General features: G+C 43.1%; 1 long non-coding RNA gene across 1 annotated transcript in view; it reads right to left on the bottom strand.

The window, feature by feature from the left end:
- Positions 1 to 4,481, bottom strand: part of LOC141108578 (uncharacterized) — a 106,001-nt gene extending 101,520 nt beyond the window's left edge. The window contains exon 1 of the long non-coding RNA XR_012236090.1: positions 4,375 to 4,481. This is a non-coding gene — a long non-coding RNA (uncharacterized lncRNA). The remainder of the gene's footprint in view (positions 1 to 4,374) is intronic.
- Between the last annotated feature and the right edge of the window lie 13,365 nt (positions 4,482 to 17,846).

Here is a 17,846-nt window from a genome sequence, read left to right as displayed (position 1 = left end):
TATATATATATATATATATATATATATATATATATATATATATATATATTCTACATATTTTTTTACACTTTTTTTTTTTTTACTTTTTTTCTATCACAAGGGGCTAATACAACCCTTATGTGATACCATGAGCAGGTAACAGGTACCTTTATGGTATCTAATGGAGGTTTTATTCTTCCCATTTGTAAAAAAAAAAGTATTAGCTGGTGTTTCACTTTAAGTGTGGGCATCCTGGGGTACTCTTATAACAGGAAATGAAAACCTATGTAGGTCATTACCAACAAGGAAAATGCTTCAGGTTCAGGGTGACTTTGAGTTCCCCCCACATCCAAGCTATTTGCAGTTCACCAAATGGCAAACTAATTGGCCAAATTTGGCTTCCAGCCTCCTGCCCACTAGATGTCTCAAGTGTAAACATGCTGGTGGGCATCCTGGGTGATGTAATTGACTGAATATGGTCCTGACCATGTTTGGTCAATGACATTAGCCAGGATCACCAGCCGGTTTGTTAATATTCAGCAGAAAGCCAGGGAGCTGTATATTAGCAACAGGAGTGCGGTGGGAGAAGATCATTTTGGCATTGTGGCAGGGGTAATCATGTGAGCAGGTCAATAGAAATCGTTTAAATTGACTGATGTTGGATTTACATTGCTGGACAGTGTGATTCTGCATTTATGTTAGGGTACAATGGTTATTTATTTTATTTTTTTTAATTTAAGGATTTGGTCATGATGTGTTTATTTACTTTGTCAGTTTTTGTGTTTATTATGTACCTTATACTTATTCATGTGGGGGCACATATCTGGGGGGCCCCCTATTCCAAAGAAGGCTTCCAGATTCTGATAATTACCCCCCAGCAGATCTCCATATTCACTGGGTCAGGGATGTGGGAATGTACACTGGCATGCCTGGATAAAGGTCTGGTATGGATTTTAGGTGGACCCCACACCACTTTGTTTGCTTTTTTGTGTGGGTTCCCCTATAAAAATGTATACCAGACCCTTATCTAGGATAAGGGCCTGGTATGAGTTTGGGGGGCGTGCCCTTTTTTTTTTTTTTTTTTTTTTTTTTTGTTGCTTTTAGCTTGACGCCCCTTTTCAAAATCCATACCAGACTTCTGTCTGGGATAAGAGTCTGATCTGGATTTTGGGGTGGCAGGGGCATACCTTCTTTTTTGGTATTCTTTACTTCTGCTTAAGTGCATATTGTTTTGTATTATGGATTTTTTGGTCACTAAATTTCACTGGATTTTTTACCTATTGGATTGAGGTCAACCTCCTTTCATGTATTGAAGTTTACACGACTGTGAACCAGACCTGCACCTAATGGCATGATTAGGGGGCTAGTAAACAAAGTGGGCTGACCTGGAACAGTGTTTGTATGTTATCTAAAGATACTTAGTGGAGCCATCATAGGTGGTGAATACAGCTTGAAGTCTGTACCAGGTTTAAACATCTGGATCCTGAACCTCCACCAATAATTTTTTTTAAATTGATCTAGCTCTGTCAGTTTTGATTGAAACTATAATGCCGCATACACACGATCAGAAATGCCGCCAGCAAAACTCCGATGAGAGCTTTTTGACGGAAAATGCGACCTTGTATATGCTCCATCGGTCTTTTGCTGATGGAATTCCAGCCAGCAAAAGCTTGAGAGCATGCTCTCTATTTTTCGATCGGGGAAAGTTCCTATCCGAAAATGCGTTCATCTGTATGCAATTCGGCCACGCAAAAAATCACGCATGCTCGGAAACAATTCGATGCATGCGCGGAAGCATTGAACGTTGAACGTGTGTATGCAAGGCAAGCTTGAGCAGAATTCCGTCGGGAAAACCATCCAAGTTTTTTCTGACGGAAATTCCACTCGTGTGTACGCAGCATTAGAGAACAGTCTTTCAGCTGTTATTGATATATTGGACTGAGGTGGGGAATTAAATAAGACCGTTCTATGACATTCAGGTTCTTGGTTTTAAGCCACCCCACAGTAAATCTGGCTGTTTAGTTAGGGCCTTTGTTGAGCTGAAAAATTATCTTTTGGCAATATCTATAATTCACTCAACCCTAAACAAACCCTAAACAAACTTTCATAAAAAAATGATGCTACTGCTACCCTACTTCAGCAAGGGAATGGTATTCTTGGGGTCACTGTTGACTTTCAATTATAACTGCAAAAGAAACCATGTTTTGGTCTGAATGGATCGGAGAACCTTTGTTTTATCTCCTGCATTTAGCATATTTCAAGTAAGATCAAGAACATATTTATATAGGATTTTTGGTACTCAGATTGCCCAGGAGGCTGTGGTGAGGCCCAGTGTTGCCTCTGGCACCTACAGAAATTGGCCATGAGTCAGGGCCCAAGGTAATTTTAGTTTTTTTGGGGGGCTAGAAAATAAGTAGACTTTGCATTTTCAAACTCATTGCTGAGCTCTTCATTGTGTTCTAGAATTAGTTGATTACTGAAGTGTATAGGAAGGTAATCACATGTCTCTGTAATCCCCTCTTGGACGAGCAATTCTGTTTAATATTTAAGTGAAACGCAAAGGTTTAATACATTTTAAAGAAAGTGCAAGATGACAAAAATAAAAGGGCCCTTGGATGATCAAAGTAATTTATTAGTTTAAAAAGTTAAAAGAATTTAATGTTAACTGAGCATGCTGTGGTATTTTTGGAATAGTTACAAAAATGAATGCGCAGCTTATGTGAACGTTTTGGTAAATTAAATCCTGTAAGATATAATTGCTAGTATTTTATATAAGTATTAGTGCTGTAATACTGTAGAGTAGTGTAGTGTAGTGAGGAAAGATTAGAGGAACTGAATTTATTCACTCTTGAGAAGAGGAGATTAAGGGGTGATATGATCACCATGTATAAATATATAAGGGGTCCATATAGTAAACTTGGTGTTGAGTTATTCACTTTACGGTCAACTCTGAGGACAAGGGGGCACTCTCTACATCGAGAGGAAAAGAGATTTCATCCCCATATACGGAAAGGTTTCTTCACAGTAAGAGCTGTGAAAATGTGGAATAGACTCCCTGCAGAGGTTAGTAGATTGCTTTTGGAAAGGCCTGGATTATTTCCTAAATGTACATAATATAACTGGGTACTAACATTTAGAGGTAAAGTTGATCCAGGAAAAATCAGATTGCCTCTCTGGGATCAGGAAGGAATTTTTTCCCCTGCTGTAGCAAATTGGATCCTGCTTTTCTGGGGGTTTTTTTCGCCTTCCTCTGGATCAACTGTGGGTATAGGATTGGGTATATGGGATTGTATGATATTTTTTATTTTTATTTATTAATTTTTTATAGTTGATCTAGATGGACTTGTGTCTTTTTTCAACCTGACTAACTATGTAACTATGTAACTAACACATTACAGTAATTATTCTAGGCACCTCTGAAATAGTGATTATGCATAAAAACAGTTATCTGTAATTATGCTGCACCTAGATTTGTATAAGTAATAGAACTCAGTAATAATTCTATATGGTAGGAATGATATACATAATTAATAGAAATAATACTGTTGAGAGATGCAAATTATAAACCTTAACAACTTTTTAAAAAGGGGAATGCTGTTCTAAGGATTTAAAGAGGAACTACAGACTACCTAGCTAAAATTATATTTACAATCCCTGATAATTGTCCCTGTATGTAAATTAACAAAAACTTACCCACTAGTCCATGGAGTCCAGCATTGTCTTCCTTCCAGCCCAAAGTTCAACTTCCCTCAGCTTGGAACAAAATCCTGCGCATGCACAGACATGTTGTGGATCAGAACCACTACATGCCTGAGCATGCGTGGGACTTTGTTCCAAGATGGGACTACTGATCCATGGAGTCCAGGGTTGTCTTCCTTCCTTTCCAAAGTTCACTTTAGACTGAGCAGAGAGACTTGCAACAGTCTGCACATGCACTGGGATCTTGTGCTTAAACACTGAAATACTTCCTTTTGGGATGTGATGTAGACATTCCAGGAGGCAATAAGTGACTGGACCACGTCATCATTGACTATGCTAGGATTCAGGAAGTGATTTAACAAAAAAATAAAAAAAGGTATTTTACGTTTTTTAAGAATTTAAAAAAGATTTTTTTTTTAAGAATGCAGTAAGGTAAAGTATGGCAACATTTGTCAATAACAATAATTTGGACATATTTCTGAATTGTTTTTATCTGCGCCTTCTTGGATGACATCCGAATCTGCACAAATGTTATGGCTTGTCGAGTACATTCAATTATATTTGCAATAAGCAATGGACAGATAACGCCTACTTGATAAAAGCTAGTGTGGAATCATAGCATATTGTCACACTGTAAATAACACATAATTCGCAGTCTCAAGTTTCAATCGCAATAATTACGTAATCACTACTCACCTAGTCCTTTCCCCAAGCTAGTTCCAGCTTACTTGGTAAGCGTTCAAAGATGCTTTAACTCCAGTTACTGTTTTAGTACTGCAGAAAAGGGAAGGAAGGCTTGGGATTATTTGAAGAAGGTGTGAAGAATGACACACTATTCATTTAACCATTGCATTGCTAGAGTGTGTCTTATACCAATTTTTTTTTTTTTTAAATCAAACCTGAATAAATGGCAAAAAGAAATAAATAAATAATTGCTGCAGTTTGTCTAATAAGATTTAATCTAGGTTATCAAATACTTACATATGCGAGTATGGGAACGCCTGTAACCCACAGGCACCTGCAACGAAAAACACTCTGCCCTTTAGCAGGCATGCAAGTGTGCTATTAAAGTGTAAGTCCACACTAACACTAAAATCCTTGCATCTACAGACATCCACGATCTAACACTAACCTATCTATTCCTGTAAAGAAGAAATCAGCAGAAGCTCTGCAGAGGACATGGCCGACAACAGCTGAGAAACGAATGGGGCTTCCTTTGTTGGCTGTGTCCTCTGCACCTGCCCAACTGACAGCTCAGCATTGGATCGGCTTCAAAAAAAGGTATGTATACTGATTTCTTCTTTACAGGGCTAGATAGGTTAGTGTTAGATTGTGGATGTCTGTAGATGCAGGGATTTTAGTGTTAGGGTGGGTACTTTAAGTATATATGGCACCTTCATGCATTTGAAAACGCAGCAGGTTTTTGGGCAAGTGAAACTGAATGGTGCCACCTCAACATGAGGTTCCGTGTGGCTTCCCTGCAGGTGAGTTTTAGAAAAAGGGTCCTAGATTACCTTGTCCTGGGCCAGTGCCGGGACAAGGTCATCTAGCACCCAGGGCACCCCCCAATCCCAAAATGCATTAGCATTTTGTGTCAGCTAAAATCCCCTCCTTCCCCAAAAAGATTTGAGCACTAATCTGCACACTTACCCCTAAGCATAAATTCCCTTGCTAGCCCAAATTCTCCCAAGCAAAAAGTCCCCCTCTTTCGGTTCAAATTCACGGGAGCCCCGCACTAGAGAGGCCACTGGCTGTCAGATCACCACTGTGCAGTGTTTGCTTACCCGCCCACTACCCACATTGTTTTCTGGGAGAAGATGGGGGTGGGTAAACAAACTGCACATTCTCGATCTGACAGTCATGATCCAGGAAAGCTGTTGTGGCAGGAGGGAGGAGCTGGAGGGGAGAGAGAGTACAACCCAAACGTCCTCCTGGCTTTCTCCTCCTCTCTTGATCTGGCTTGTCTCTTCCAGAGCTAAGCTGACAGGAGTACTGAAGCTGCCATCACTTCTCCTGACAGCTTGTAGGTAGGAACTCACCATGCAGCGCCACCCCCACCTCACAGGATACCACTGTGCCCAGTGTTAGTGCCAGTGCCCACTGGCAGCTGTCCCTCCTGCCCACCCCTTGTCTCGGTCCTTGGTTGGGCTTTCGCTTCTACCTGTCTTTCTGCCATACTTCTCATCCCCAGGGCCTCCAGTCATGTTATATCTGTCAAGGAGCACTGTGCGCAGCAACAGCACAGGAAGAGTGACATAATTTATTTGGGGGTCAATCACTAACCTCTGGATTGCTTATAATGGGATTTGTGTGTTTTTTTTTGGCCATCTTCTTTAGTATGTGAACCAAAAAAATCTGAACTAACCCCAATAATTGACTGCCTACAAATTAACAAACTATATCCTGGGATAAAGTAAAAATAATATAATTTTATTCAGTCATTTAAGCCTACGTTTACCTAAAACAAAAAAATCAGCACAAGGAACATTGATTATCTTTAGTACGATGCGTCTCTTGTGCTGATGTGTGCTCCTTTTACCACAATCTTTTTCCTCCACTGCCCCCCACCCCATCACTGTCCTCTTCTGGTGTCTGACTATGCTCACCCTTTTCACCCATCTACTCCATTCATAGAAGCCATACTACAGCTTCCATTAATGAAACATGATATATGAATGGAGGAGGCAGACCTATCAATCATCGGCCTGTCCTCCATTCATAGATTGTGTTTTATTGAGAGAAGCTATTGTACAGCTTCTATGGATGGAGCAGCTAGGCGGAATAGGCAGGCAGAGCCTTAATAAAAGGACATATATGCATTTCCCCTTGAGAGGCTATTTGAGCCAGGAGATGAAACCCTTATATGCAGGGGCGTAACTAGAAATCACAGGGCCCCATAGCAAAATGTTGTATGGCCCCCCTCCCCCCTTGCAACCCCCCCCCCCCCCAAAAAAAAAGAACTAATGCCATTGAACAAAAGATTACCGCACCCATGCACAGTACCCAGGCAACAGCTTATATGAATTTTGAGCAACAAAGTATGCAGTATACTGTATGCAGCCCCTGAATGACACACATTGCTGACCTCCAGCCTTCTAACCAATTTCTGTTCTGTTATATAAAATGAAATAGTTCAACTCACCATAATGCAGAATCAGTGGGAGCCCTGAGCGTGTCACTTGCCATCGTCGCCTGCCACCAGATGCAACTTGTCATGGAATGTCACTTACCACATCACGCGCCACACGTTGCAGATTGTCCACTTGCCACATTGCCTGCCACCAGATGCAGATTGTCACTTGTTACACGTTGCAGAATGTCACCTGCCACATGTTGCCGATTGTCCACTTGCCACGTCCCGGACTGTCACTTGCCACGTCACCTGCCACACATTACTGATTGTCACTTGCCACGTCCCAGATTGTCACTTGCCACATCACCTGCCACACATTACAGATTGTCACATGCCACATCACCTGCCACACATTACGGATTGTCACTTGCCACGTCACCTGCCACACATTATGGATTGTCACTTGCCACATCCTGGATTGTCACTTGCCACACATTACGGATTGTCACTTGCCACGTCGCCTGCCACATGTTACGGATTGTCACTTGCCACGTCACCTGCCACACATTACGTATTGTCACTTGCCATGTCCCGGATTGTCACTTGCCACACATTACGGATTGTCACTTGCCACGTCACCTGCCACAAATTACGGATTGTCACTTGCCGCGTCCCGGATTGTCACTTGCCACACATTACGGATTGTCACTTGCCATGTAACCTGCCACACATTACGGATTGTCACTTGCCACGTCCCGGATTGTCACTTGCCACTTCACCTGTCACACATTACGGATTGTCACTTGTTGTGTCACTTTCCTACTGTGTCCCAGAGTCAGGCAGCAGATTATCAGTCAAGCAGCAGAGAGATAATGTCATCTCTCTGCTTCCCGAGGCTGCCTGCACAGTGAGAGGGAAACTGCACTGCAGGGAGGGCGTCGGGCAGTGAGAGATGATGTCATCTCTATGCACCCCCGCCTGCCAGCTCCCTGATTGGCCAGCCCGCTCACACACGAGCCGCCCAGCTGTCTCACTGCCTGACAGCCCTCAGAGCCGCCCACGCTCTCACCGTGGAGCCGCCCGCTCTCACCCGTGGGCCCGCAAAGCCGCCCGCTCTCACCCGCGGAGCCGCCTGTCCTCACCGGGCCCCACTCGGCTGCGGGCCCCATAGCGCGTGGTAGTTCCGCCCAGGGTTGCCAACCTCCTGCAGCATTTTTTACTGACAAAACATGTCAAATTTACTGGCAGAGCACATTTTTTACTGGCAACCAGAAAAATTACAGAACTCCTATTGAAAACTAACACAGTGAATATTTGAACAGTATAAACATGATATGGAAACACTGACAATACCTAAAACAAAGTAATTTGCTTGATTTACACTTTAAAAGTCAACACAGCATGAAATTATCAGCCCTTGATATTTACTGGCAGTTGTAAAAAAATCACTGATTTTTACAAACTGTCAGTAAATTTACTGGCGGTTGGCAACCCTGGTTCCGCCACTGCTTATATACCATCCCTTAAATCTTCAATTTTTGCGGTCTTAGCAATCTGCCATCTAGAAGTGGGCTCTGTATTTTATTAGCATGTTTGCTCTACGTTTGATTGATCATTTAATACTGTTTTCTTCCAAATGATGTTTTGATACCAATAAATATTTTTCAATTCACACATGTGCATGGTGAGTGGGGTTACACAATATTTTACTATTTGGGTTGGTTGAGTGCAATCAGGTTTTTTTATTCTTTAGTTATAAATATTCTTAACGCACACTCTCTGCCTTCAGGACAGTCCACTTGCATGCTGATGCATCTTGATTCACTTACATAGGTTACCTGCATGCAGCTCCAGGCAGCTCTAGACATACAGTGCCTTGAAAAAGTTTTTATACCCCTTGAAATTTTCCACATTTTGTCATGTTACAACCAAAAAGGTAAATGTATTTTATTGTGATTTTATGTGATAGACCAACACAAAGTGGCACATCATTGTGAAGTGGAAGAAAAATGATAAATGGTTTTCAAATTCTTTTTACAAATGAATATCTGAAAAGTGTGGTGTGCATTTGTATTCAGCCCCCCTGAGTCAATACTTTGCAGAACCACCTTTCGCTGCAATTACAGCTGCAAGTTTTTAGGATAGGTCTACCAGCTTTACACATCTAGAGTGACATTTTTGCCCATTCTTTGCAAAATAGCTCAAGCTCTGTCAGATTGGAAGGAGAGCATCTGTTAACAGCAATTATCAAGTCTTGCCACAGATTCTCAGTTGGATTTAGGTCTGGACTTTGACTGGGCCATTCTAACACATGAATATGCTTTGATCTAAATCATTAAATTGTAGCTCTGGCTGTCTGTTTAGGGTCGTTGTCCTACTGGAAGGTGAACTTCCTCCCCAGTCTTTTTCAGACTCTAACGGGTTTTCTTCTAAGATTGCTCCATCCATCTTCCCATCAACTCTGACCAGCTTTCTTGTCCCTGCTGAAGAAAAGCATCCCCACAACATGATGCTGCCACCACCATGTTTCACGGTGGGGATGGTGTGTTCAGGGTGATGTGCAGTGTTCGTTTTCCACCACACATAGCGTTTTGCTTTTAGGCCAAAAAGTTCCATTTTGGTCTCATTTGACCCTCAGAGCACCTTCTTCCACATGTTTGCTGTGTCCCCCACATGGCTTCTCGCAAACTGCAAATGGGACTTCTTATGGCTTTCTTTCAACAATGGCTTTCTTCTTGCCACTCTTCCATAAAGGCCAGAATTGTGGGTGCATGACTAATAGTTGTCCTGTGGACAGATTTTTCCCACCTGAGCTGTGGATCTCTGCAACTCCTCCAGAGTTACCAAGGTCCTTTTGTCTGCTTCGATGATTAATGCTCTCCTTGCCCGACCTGTCAGTTTAGGTGGAAGAGCATGTCTTGGTAGGTTTTCAGTTGTGCCATACTCTTTCCATTTTCTGATTATGGATTAAACAGTGCTCCATGAGATGTTCAAAACTTGGCATATTTTTTATAACCTAACCCTGCTTAAAACTTCTCCACAACTTTATCCCTGACCTGTCTGGTGTCTTCCTTGGCATTCATGACAAGGATTGGTGCTGAATTGGTCTAAGGAGTAGGTGAGCCCACATCCCAAATTGAAACTAGTTACATGGAAATTGATCCTCTTGGGGGACTTTAAAGGGAACACCTACTTACAGGTCATAAAGGGTGTGGGGCATACAAAGGTTGTATGATAAGTGTTTATTAGTGGTATAGATCTTAGAAGGATCTTTTTACATGGGGTAAATATGCAGCATACGTGATACATACTAAAAAGTAGCAATACAATGCAAGGAATAATTCACAATCATAGAACTCCAGAACACATGGAAAACATATGCGGGGAGTACCCGACGCATTTCGAGATATACTCTTCCTCAGGGGTGCCAGATTGGAATCAGCGAGCAAAAGGTAAGTCTATAAATTGAAAAACAATTATAAACCAGTTGTAAGGATGTTATCATCAGTGATATATATGGACATAGATATGTCAAGAAGGTAATGGTTAAAATACAAGTATACAATATGTATGAAAAAAGCACAACGGTTACTAACCATATAGTATTGCTTGGAGAGCATGTGTCAAATGCTGCATTCATGTTAAAAAGGAGTGTCCTGGGGGGGGGGGAACGTAACACCACTGGAGGTAGAGGTATGTCCTGCTCCCGGTCCACAACCTGCAAAGTCACAATGCCCGCCCCAGGTGCGGCCACCAGGAAAGAATTCCTCAGCAGAGGGCGTCAAAGGCGGGCCACCGGTAAGTAGGAGGGTCCTGGAAGAAGCTCCAGTCTGTAAGGAGAAAAAGGTGGAAAGGAGGGTAGGGTAATGAAGAGGCAAAGGGGGGGTACGTATACATACATATGGATGTGTGGTACATGGATGTGGGTTGGGCCACAGGTGTGTGGTACCCACTAAGAGATTATGGATATAGACAACGTTGGCATACCTGGGTGCATCCATCGGTGGTATCCTGGCGTGAAAAGCTAAGGGGGGGGGCCGCTTGAGGGAAGGGGACGTCTGAGCCTGGGTCTCGTGTGGTTTTGTATAGTATTCCAGCCGGATAGCCCCTGAGATAGGGGGGGTCCCTGTTGCTGCAGGCAAGGAAGTAGTATGGTGCCAACCAAAGGGTGTTGCAGGGCACTGGAGGAGGCGAGAGTACCGAGCCAGGAAGGACTTGCAGGGTTCAGTCTGACAGGAGGTAAGGAGAGCAGTGAGCCAAGTGTGCACCCCATGGTGAATGTAAGTCCAAAGTAATAACCGTCTTACCTTGATGGGGTCCCAGGGGCGGGCTACGTGTGGTGCGAGTCAGCGGTGAGAGACGCCGTAGAATGTATAGTGGGGAGATGCCTCGTCATATAGTGAGGCAGCGCCCGTGATTGGTTGTGGGCGCGGCCAATGGGTGGAGAGGTAGACGCCCCCCGAGCCTGGGGCGCGCGCACCGGCCCCATAGAAGAGAAAAAAAAAAAAATTATAACAAGGTATACTTAAGGAGTCTTATGGGCATAAATAAAAGGGGTACACAAAAATTGCTATATACACATATTATACAGTATGGAAAAAAAAAAACGCCCTCTGCTGAGGAATTCTTTCCTGGTGGCCGCACCTGGGGTGGGCATTGTGACTTTGCGGGTTGTGGACCGGGAGCAGGACATACCTTTACCTCCAGTGGTGTTACGTTCTCCCCCCCCCAGGACACTCCTTCTTTTTAACATGAATGCAGCATTTGACACATGCTCTCCAAGCAATACTATATGGTTAGTAACCGTTGTGCTTTTTTCATACATATTGTATACTTGTATTTTAACCATTACCTTCTTGACATATCTATGTCCATATATATCACTGATGATAACATCCTTACAACTGGTTTATAATTGTTTTTCAATTTATAGACTCACCTTTTGCTCACTGATTCCAATCTGACACCCCTGAGGAAGAGTATATCTCGAAACGCGTCGGGTACTCCCCGCATATGTTTTCCATGTGTTCTGGAGTTCTATGATTGTGAATTATTCCTTGCATTGTATTGCTACTTTTTTGTATGTATCACGTATGCTGCATATTTACCCCATGTAAAAAGATCCTTCTAAGATCTATACCACTAATAAACACTTATCATACAACCTTTGTATGCCCCACACTCTTTATGACCTGTAAGTAGGTGTTCCCTTTAAAGTCCCCCAAGAGGATCAATTTCCTTGGCATTCATGAGGCTGTTTGTTAACTAAGGTTCTCTAACAAACCTCTGAGGGCTTCACAGAACAGCTATATTTATACTGAGATTGATTTACACACAGGTGGACTCTATTTACTAATTAGGTGACTTCTGAAGACAATTGGTTCCACTAGATTATAGTTAGGGGTATCAGAGTAAAGGGGGTTGAATACAAATTCATGGCACACTTTTCAGATATTTATTTGTAAAAAAAATTGAAAACCATTTATCATTTTCCTTCCACTTCACAATTATGTGCCACTTTGTGTTGGTCTATTACATAAAATCCCAATACAATACATTTATGTTTTTGGTTGTAACTTGACAAAATGTGGAAAATTTCAAGGGGTATAAATACTTTTTCAGAGCACTGTATAAACAAATGTCTAATTCATGCTGTACAAGCCTCGTTATCTGTGTGAATAAGACCTAAGTCTTAGGCCCCTTTCACACTTGTGTGACTTTTCCTGCGACTTTGGACATCAGCGTCGCATAACAAGTTGTACCCCATAATTACCAATGATAACCATTCATATCTGTGCAACTTCAAGTCGCACCCACTTCAAAGTAGTACCTGTACTACTTTGGTCCGACTTAGATGTGAGTTGAGGTCCATAGACCTCAAGTTTACACAGACATTCCTTGAAATTTTGGCAAAATCACGCTTTTAAGTCGTGGCAGTGTAAAAGGGGCCTTATCTAATAATTGGCTCAGTAATTTGGGAGTCAATTCCTTGCATGGAATCCTGTACAGCTTGTGACATTGAACATAAAGTTCCATCCATCGGCTGTAAATGAGGCTCGGTTCACACCTGTGCAATGTGCGACCTCGCATGTGATGCGCACCGCACTGCAGTGCAAATCACATGCGATGTCTGTGCGATGCGATTTCAGCCATACAGCAGCATGCCTTAAGATCAAAAACCTTCTGTGTGCAGCAGCCCCCCTCAGTCCTCCAATGCTTTCCTGACCCCCATCTCAATCCAGCAATGTTGCACGAGAGACTCGGCTGTCCAGGACTATCCCTCCTCATTGGCTGAGACAGCAGCGAAGCGCCATTGGCCCCCGCTGCTGTCAATCAAAGTCAGGGGGCCAAATGAGGAGAGCGAGAGGGTGGGGCTGGGCTGCTGCTCGATGTGTGAATAGACACACAGAGCTGCGGCTCGGCTCGGATGTCCCCATAGCAAGCTGCTTTCTGTGGGGACACTCAACAGGAGGGAGGGGCCAGGAGCATCGAAGAGGCCCCGAGAAGAGCAGGATCGGGGCTGCTCTGTGTAAAACCACTACACAGAGCAGGTAAGTATTACATGTTTATTATTTTTAACAAAAAAAAAGCAAGACTTTAGTATCATTTAACTAATTTTAACATCCAGATAACTGGGTAATTCAACAATTTTAGCTCTATACCAATGGTTATCATCCCCATCATAATTAAGTACACATGCTTGACCAATTACTGGTTATGTAATTTCCAGTCATTTGTTTCCTGTGTGTTAAAGTTGTCTAAAATGTATAGATTGGAGCTGGTCAGAAGTGTATGCAATCATTGGGGCTGATCTGAGAGTAATGAAGAGCCAAACACCCCTGGTTCGGTTCGCACCAGAACATCCGAACAGGCAAAAAATTTGGAAGAACGCACGAACACCGTTAAAGTCTATGGGACACGAACATCAAAAATCAAAAATGCTAATTTTAAAGGCTTATGTGCAAGTTATTGTCATAAAAAGTGTTTGGGGACCTGGGTCCTGCCCCAGGGGACATGTATCAATGCAATTTTTTTTTTTTTAGACGGCTGTTTTTTCGGGAGCAGTGATTTTTTTTAATGCTTAAAGTGAAACAATAAGAATTAAATATTCCTTTAAATATCGTGCCTGGGGGTGTCTATAGTATGCCTGTAAAGTGGCGCATTTTTCCCGTGTTTAGAACAGTACCACAGCAAAATGACATTTCTAAAGGAAAAATTGTCATTTAAAACTGTAATGAATTGTTGGGTCTCAGCAATATAGATAAAATTCATTGAAAAAAAGGACATGGGTTGCCCCCCCCCCCCCCAGTCCATTACCAGGCCCTTAGGGTGTGGTATGAATATTAACTCCGAACCAAAATTTTAAAAATAAATTGCTTGGGGGTCCCCCCAAAAGCCATACCAGGCCCTTCAGATCTGATATGGAAATTAAGGGGAACCCTGCGCCAAATTTAAAAAGAAATGGCATAAGGGGGGCCCCCAAAATCCATACCAGACCCTTATCCGAGCACGCAGTCTGGCAGGCTGCATGAAGAGAGAAGGGGACAAGAGAGTGCCCCCACCTCCTGAACCATACCAGGCCACATGCCCTCAACATGGGGAGGGTGCTTTGGGGTCTGACCCCAAAGCACCTTGTCCCCATGTTGATGGGGACAAGGGCCTCATCTCCACAACCCTTGCCCGGTGGTTGTGGGGGTATGCAGGCGGGGGGCTTATCGGAATCTGAAAGCCTCCTTTAACAAGGGGACCCCAAGATCCTGCCCCCCCCCCCTGTGTGAATGGGTATAATTTCAAAAGTGTCAAAAATGGTAAAACTTGGGACATGTCCTTTATTAAAAAAAAGATAAAAATGTCTAGCGATGTAAATTCACGCCGCCCGATGGACTGAAAAAGGAAAAAATGAAAGAAAGCCGCAACCGTTCCGCCTTCATGGGAGGCTCCCGCCGAGTGATGCTTCTTCTGGGCGGCAGCTGTTACATAGCTGAGGGCAGGGCCACCCGGTGACGTAAATGGGTGACCCCGCCCCCCTCTGATGCCACGGGGGCTTCCAATTCACATGGGGATCTGGGGGTCCCCTTGTTAAAGGGGGCTTCCAGATTCCAATAAGCCCCCTGCCCGCATACCCCCACAACCACCGGGCAAGGGGGGGATGAGGCCCTTGTCCCCATCAACATGGGGATAAGGTGCTTTGGGGTCAGACCCCAAAGCACCCTTCCCATGTTGAGGGCATGTGGCCTGGTACGGTTCAGGAGGGGGAGCGCTCTCTCATCCCCCCTCTTTTCCTGTGGCCTACCAGGTTGCATGTTTGGATAAGGGTCTGGTATGGATTTTGGGGGGACCCCTACGCAATTTTTTTTTTCAATTTTTGGTTCAGGGTTCCCCTTAATATTTATACCAGACCCAAAGGGCCTGGTAATGGACTGGGGGGGGTCCCATTCCCTTTTTTTCAATGAGTTTTATCAATATTCAGTTTTAAATGACATTTTTTTCTTTAGAAATGTCATTTTGCTGCGGTACTGTTCTAAACACGGGAAAAATGCTCCATTTTACAGGCATACTATAGACACCCCCCCAGACATGATATTTAAAGGAATATTTCATTTTTATTGTTTCACTTTAAGCATTAAAAAAATAACTGCTCCAGAAAAAACGTCAATTTTTAAAACATTTTTTTGCATTGATATATGTTCCCTGGGACATGACCCAGGTCCCCAAACACTTTTTATGACAATAACTTGCATATAAGCCTTTAAAATGAGCACTTTTGATTTTTCATGTTAGTGTCCCATAGACTTTAACGGTGTTCCGGCGGCTTTCGAATTTGCCCCGAACACCACATATCATTCGTAGTGTTCGCAGAACTTCCGAACAACCAAAGTTCGGCCCGAACTTATGCTCAGGCCGAACCGTTCGCCCATCCCTATCTGAGAGCAGAAGTGTGTTGAAAGGCACTAGCCTAAGGTCTAAAGAGTTAGCATTGGGGCTGATCTAAGGTCTGTAGTGTATGCATTGGGGCTGATCTAAGGTCAAAAGTGCATGCAATCGCTGGGGCTGATCTAAGGTCAGAAGTGTATGGATAGGGTCTGATATGAGGTCTTAAATGCATGAATGCATTGTGGCTGATTGGAGGCCTGAAGAGATTAAAACAATTGTGTTCTTATGAGAGTATTCGTGTTATCCAAAGTCTAAAGTGTATGTACTGGTGCTGATCTGAGGTCTGAAGTGTATAAAGCTGAGTTGATCTGGGGTCTGAAGTGTATGAAGTTGAGTTGATCTGGGGTCTGAAGTGTATGGATTTGGGTTGATTTGAAGTTAGAAGTGTATGGATTGAGGCTGATCTGGGGTATGAATTGCATGCATGAACTGGGGCCAATCTGAACTCTGACGTGTGTACAAATTCCATGCAGATAGTGTTCTGGCTGGAAATCAAACTGAGGACCCCAGTGCAAGCTACAAAGCCACTGTGATGCTCACATGTAAGTCTAAGCATGTTTTGTGTACACCAGCTAATAAGTTGTTGAAGTCATTGTTGTACTGCTAATGGCAAGTTAAACTGATTAACTATTATAAAATAATTAATGAGTTTAACTTGCCATTAACAGTACAACTATGAGTGCAAACTATGAAAACAAAATATGGCAAATACAAACAATAGTTATTTTGACAATCTAATATAAGCTTACTTGAAAAATCTCCTTTCATGTTGTGAGTGCTGCCTGTCTGCTGGCCATCTCTTTCCACAACTTCCTGGATTCCCTGCATGCTTTGCAGCTTCTCATCTGCTCATTCCTTTGGTTTACTTTTGGGGACTACATATCCCATGGTAACTTGCTGCCTGCAAGCAGTGATTCCTGTACTGACTCCGCCTCCTGAAACTCCTTCTCTCAGCACCTCTATAGTTCAGAAGACAGGCTCTGTGAAGTGTGGGACACAACAGTGCCTACTCACAATGTGAATGTTTGGGATTCTTCACAAAGTACGTTTTCAGATTTCAAGATTGTTCAAATTAATAGGAGTAGGCCAGAAATAACTGAAATGCAATGTGGAAATGAATGTATGATTTGAAATTATGACCATAGATACACTTTAGAGATAAACTCCAGCTTTTTTTACACTTTACAGTTTATTAAAAAATGTTATCACAACTCACATGTTAACGGTACATAATATATCTTGCATGTCAAATCCAAAACCACGGCCCCTTCTGGTGCTCAGAGGGCTGGAGGAGCTGGAGGATGTTCTGGGACCCCTGTGGGTATAGGGCAGAAGTGATGTCAGCTTGGGCGTGGACCGCCTATGCATCTCCTTCAGACTGTGGTCTTGGATTTGACATGCAGGATACACTATATTACCAAAAGTATTGGAACGCCTGCCTTTACACGCACATGTACTTTAATGGCATCCCAGTCTAATGCCCTGTACACACGGTCGGATTTTCCGATGGAAAATGTGTGATAGGACCTTGTTGTCGGAAATTCTGACCGTGTGTGGGCTCCATCACACATTTTCCATCGGATTTTCCGACACACAAAGTTTGAGAGCAGTATATAAAATTTTCCGACAACAAAATCCGTTGTCGGAAATTCCGATTGTGTGTACACAAATCCGATGGACAAAGTGCCACGCATGCTCAGAATAAATAAAGAGATGAAAGCTATTGGCCACTGCCCCCTTTATAGTCCCGACGTACGTGTTTTACGTCACCGCGTTTAGAACGATCGGATTTTCCAACAACTTTGTGTGACCGTGTGTATGCAAGACAAGTTTGAGCCAACATCCGTGGGAAAAAATCCTAGGATTTCGTTGTCGGAATGTCCGAACAAAGTCCGACCGTGTGTACGGGGCATTAGTCCGTAGGGTTCAATATTGAGTTGGCTCACCCTTTGTAGCTATAACAGCTTCAGCTCTTTTGGGAAGACTGTCCAAAAGGTTTAGGAGTGTGTCTATGGGAATGTTTGACTATTCTTCCAGAAGAGCATTTGTAAAGGTTAGGCACTGATGTGGACGAGAAGGCTTGGCTCGCAGTTTTCGCTCTAATTCATCCCAAAGGTGTTCTATCAGGTTGAGGTGAGGACTCTGTGCAGGCCAGTCAAAT

Source organism: Aquarana catesbeiana, linkage group LG01 (genome assembly GCF_042186555.1).
Source record: "Aquarana catesbeiana isolate 2022-GZ linkage group LG01, ASM4218655v1, whole genome shotgun sequence".
NCBI lineage: Eukaryota > Metazoa > Chordata > Amphibia > Anura > Ranidae > Aquarana > Aquarana catesbeiana.
This window is presented reverse-complemented; position numbering and strand designations above follow the sequence as displayed.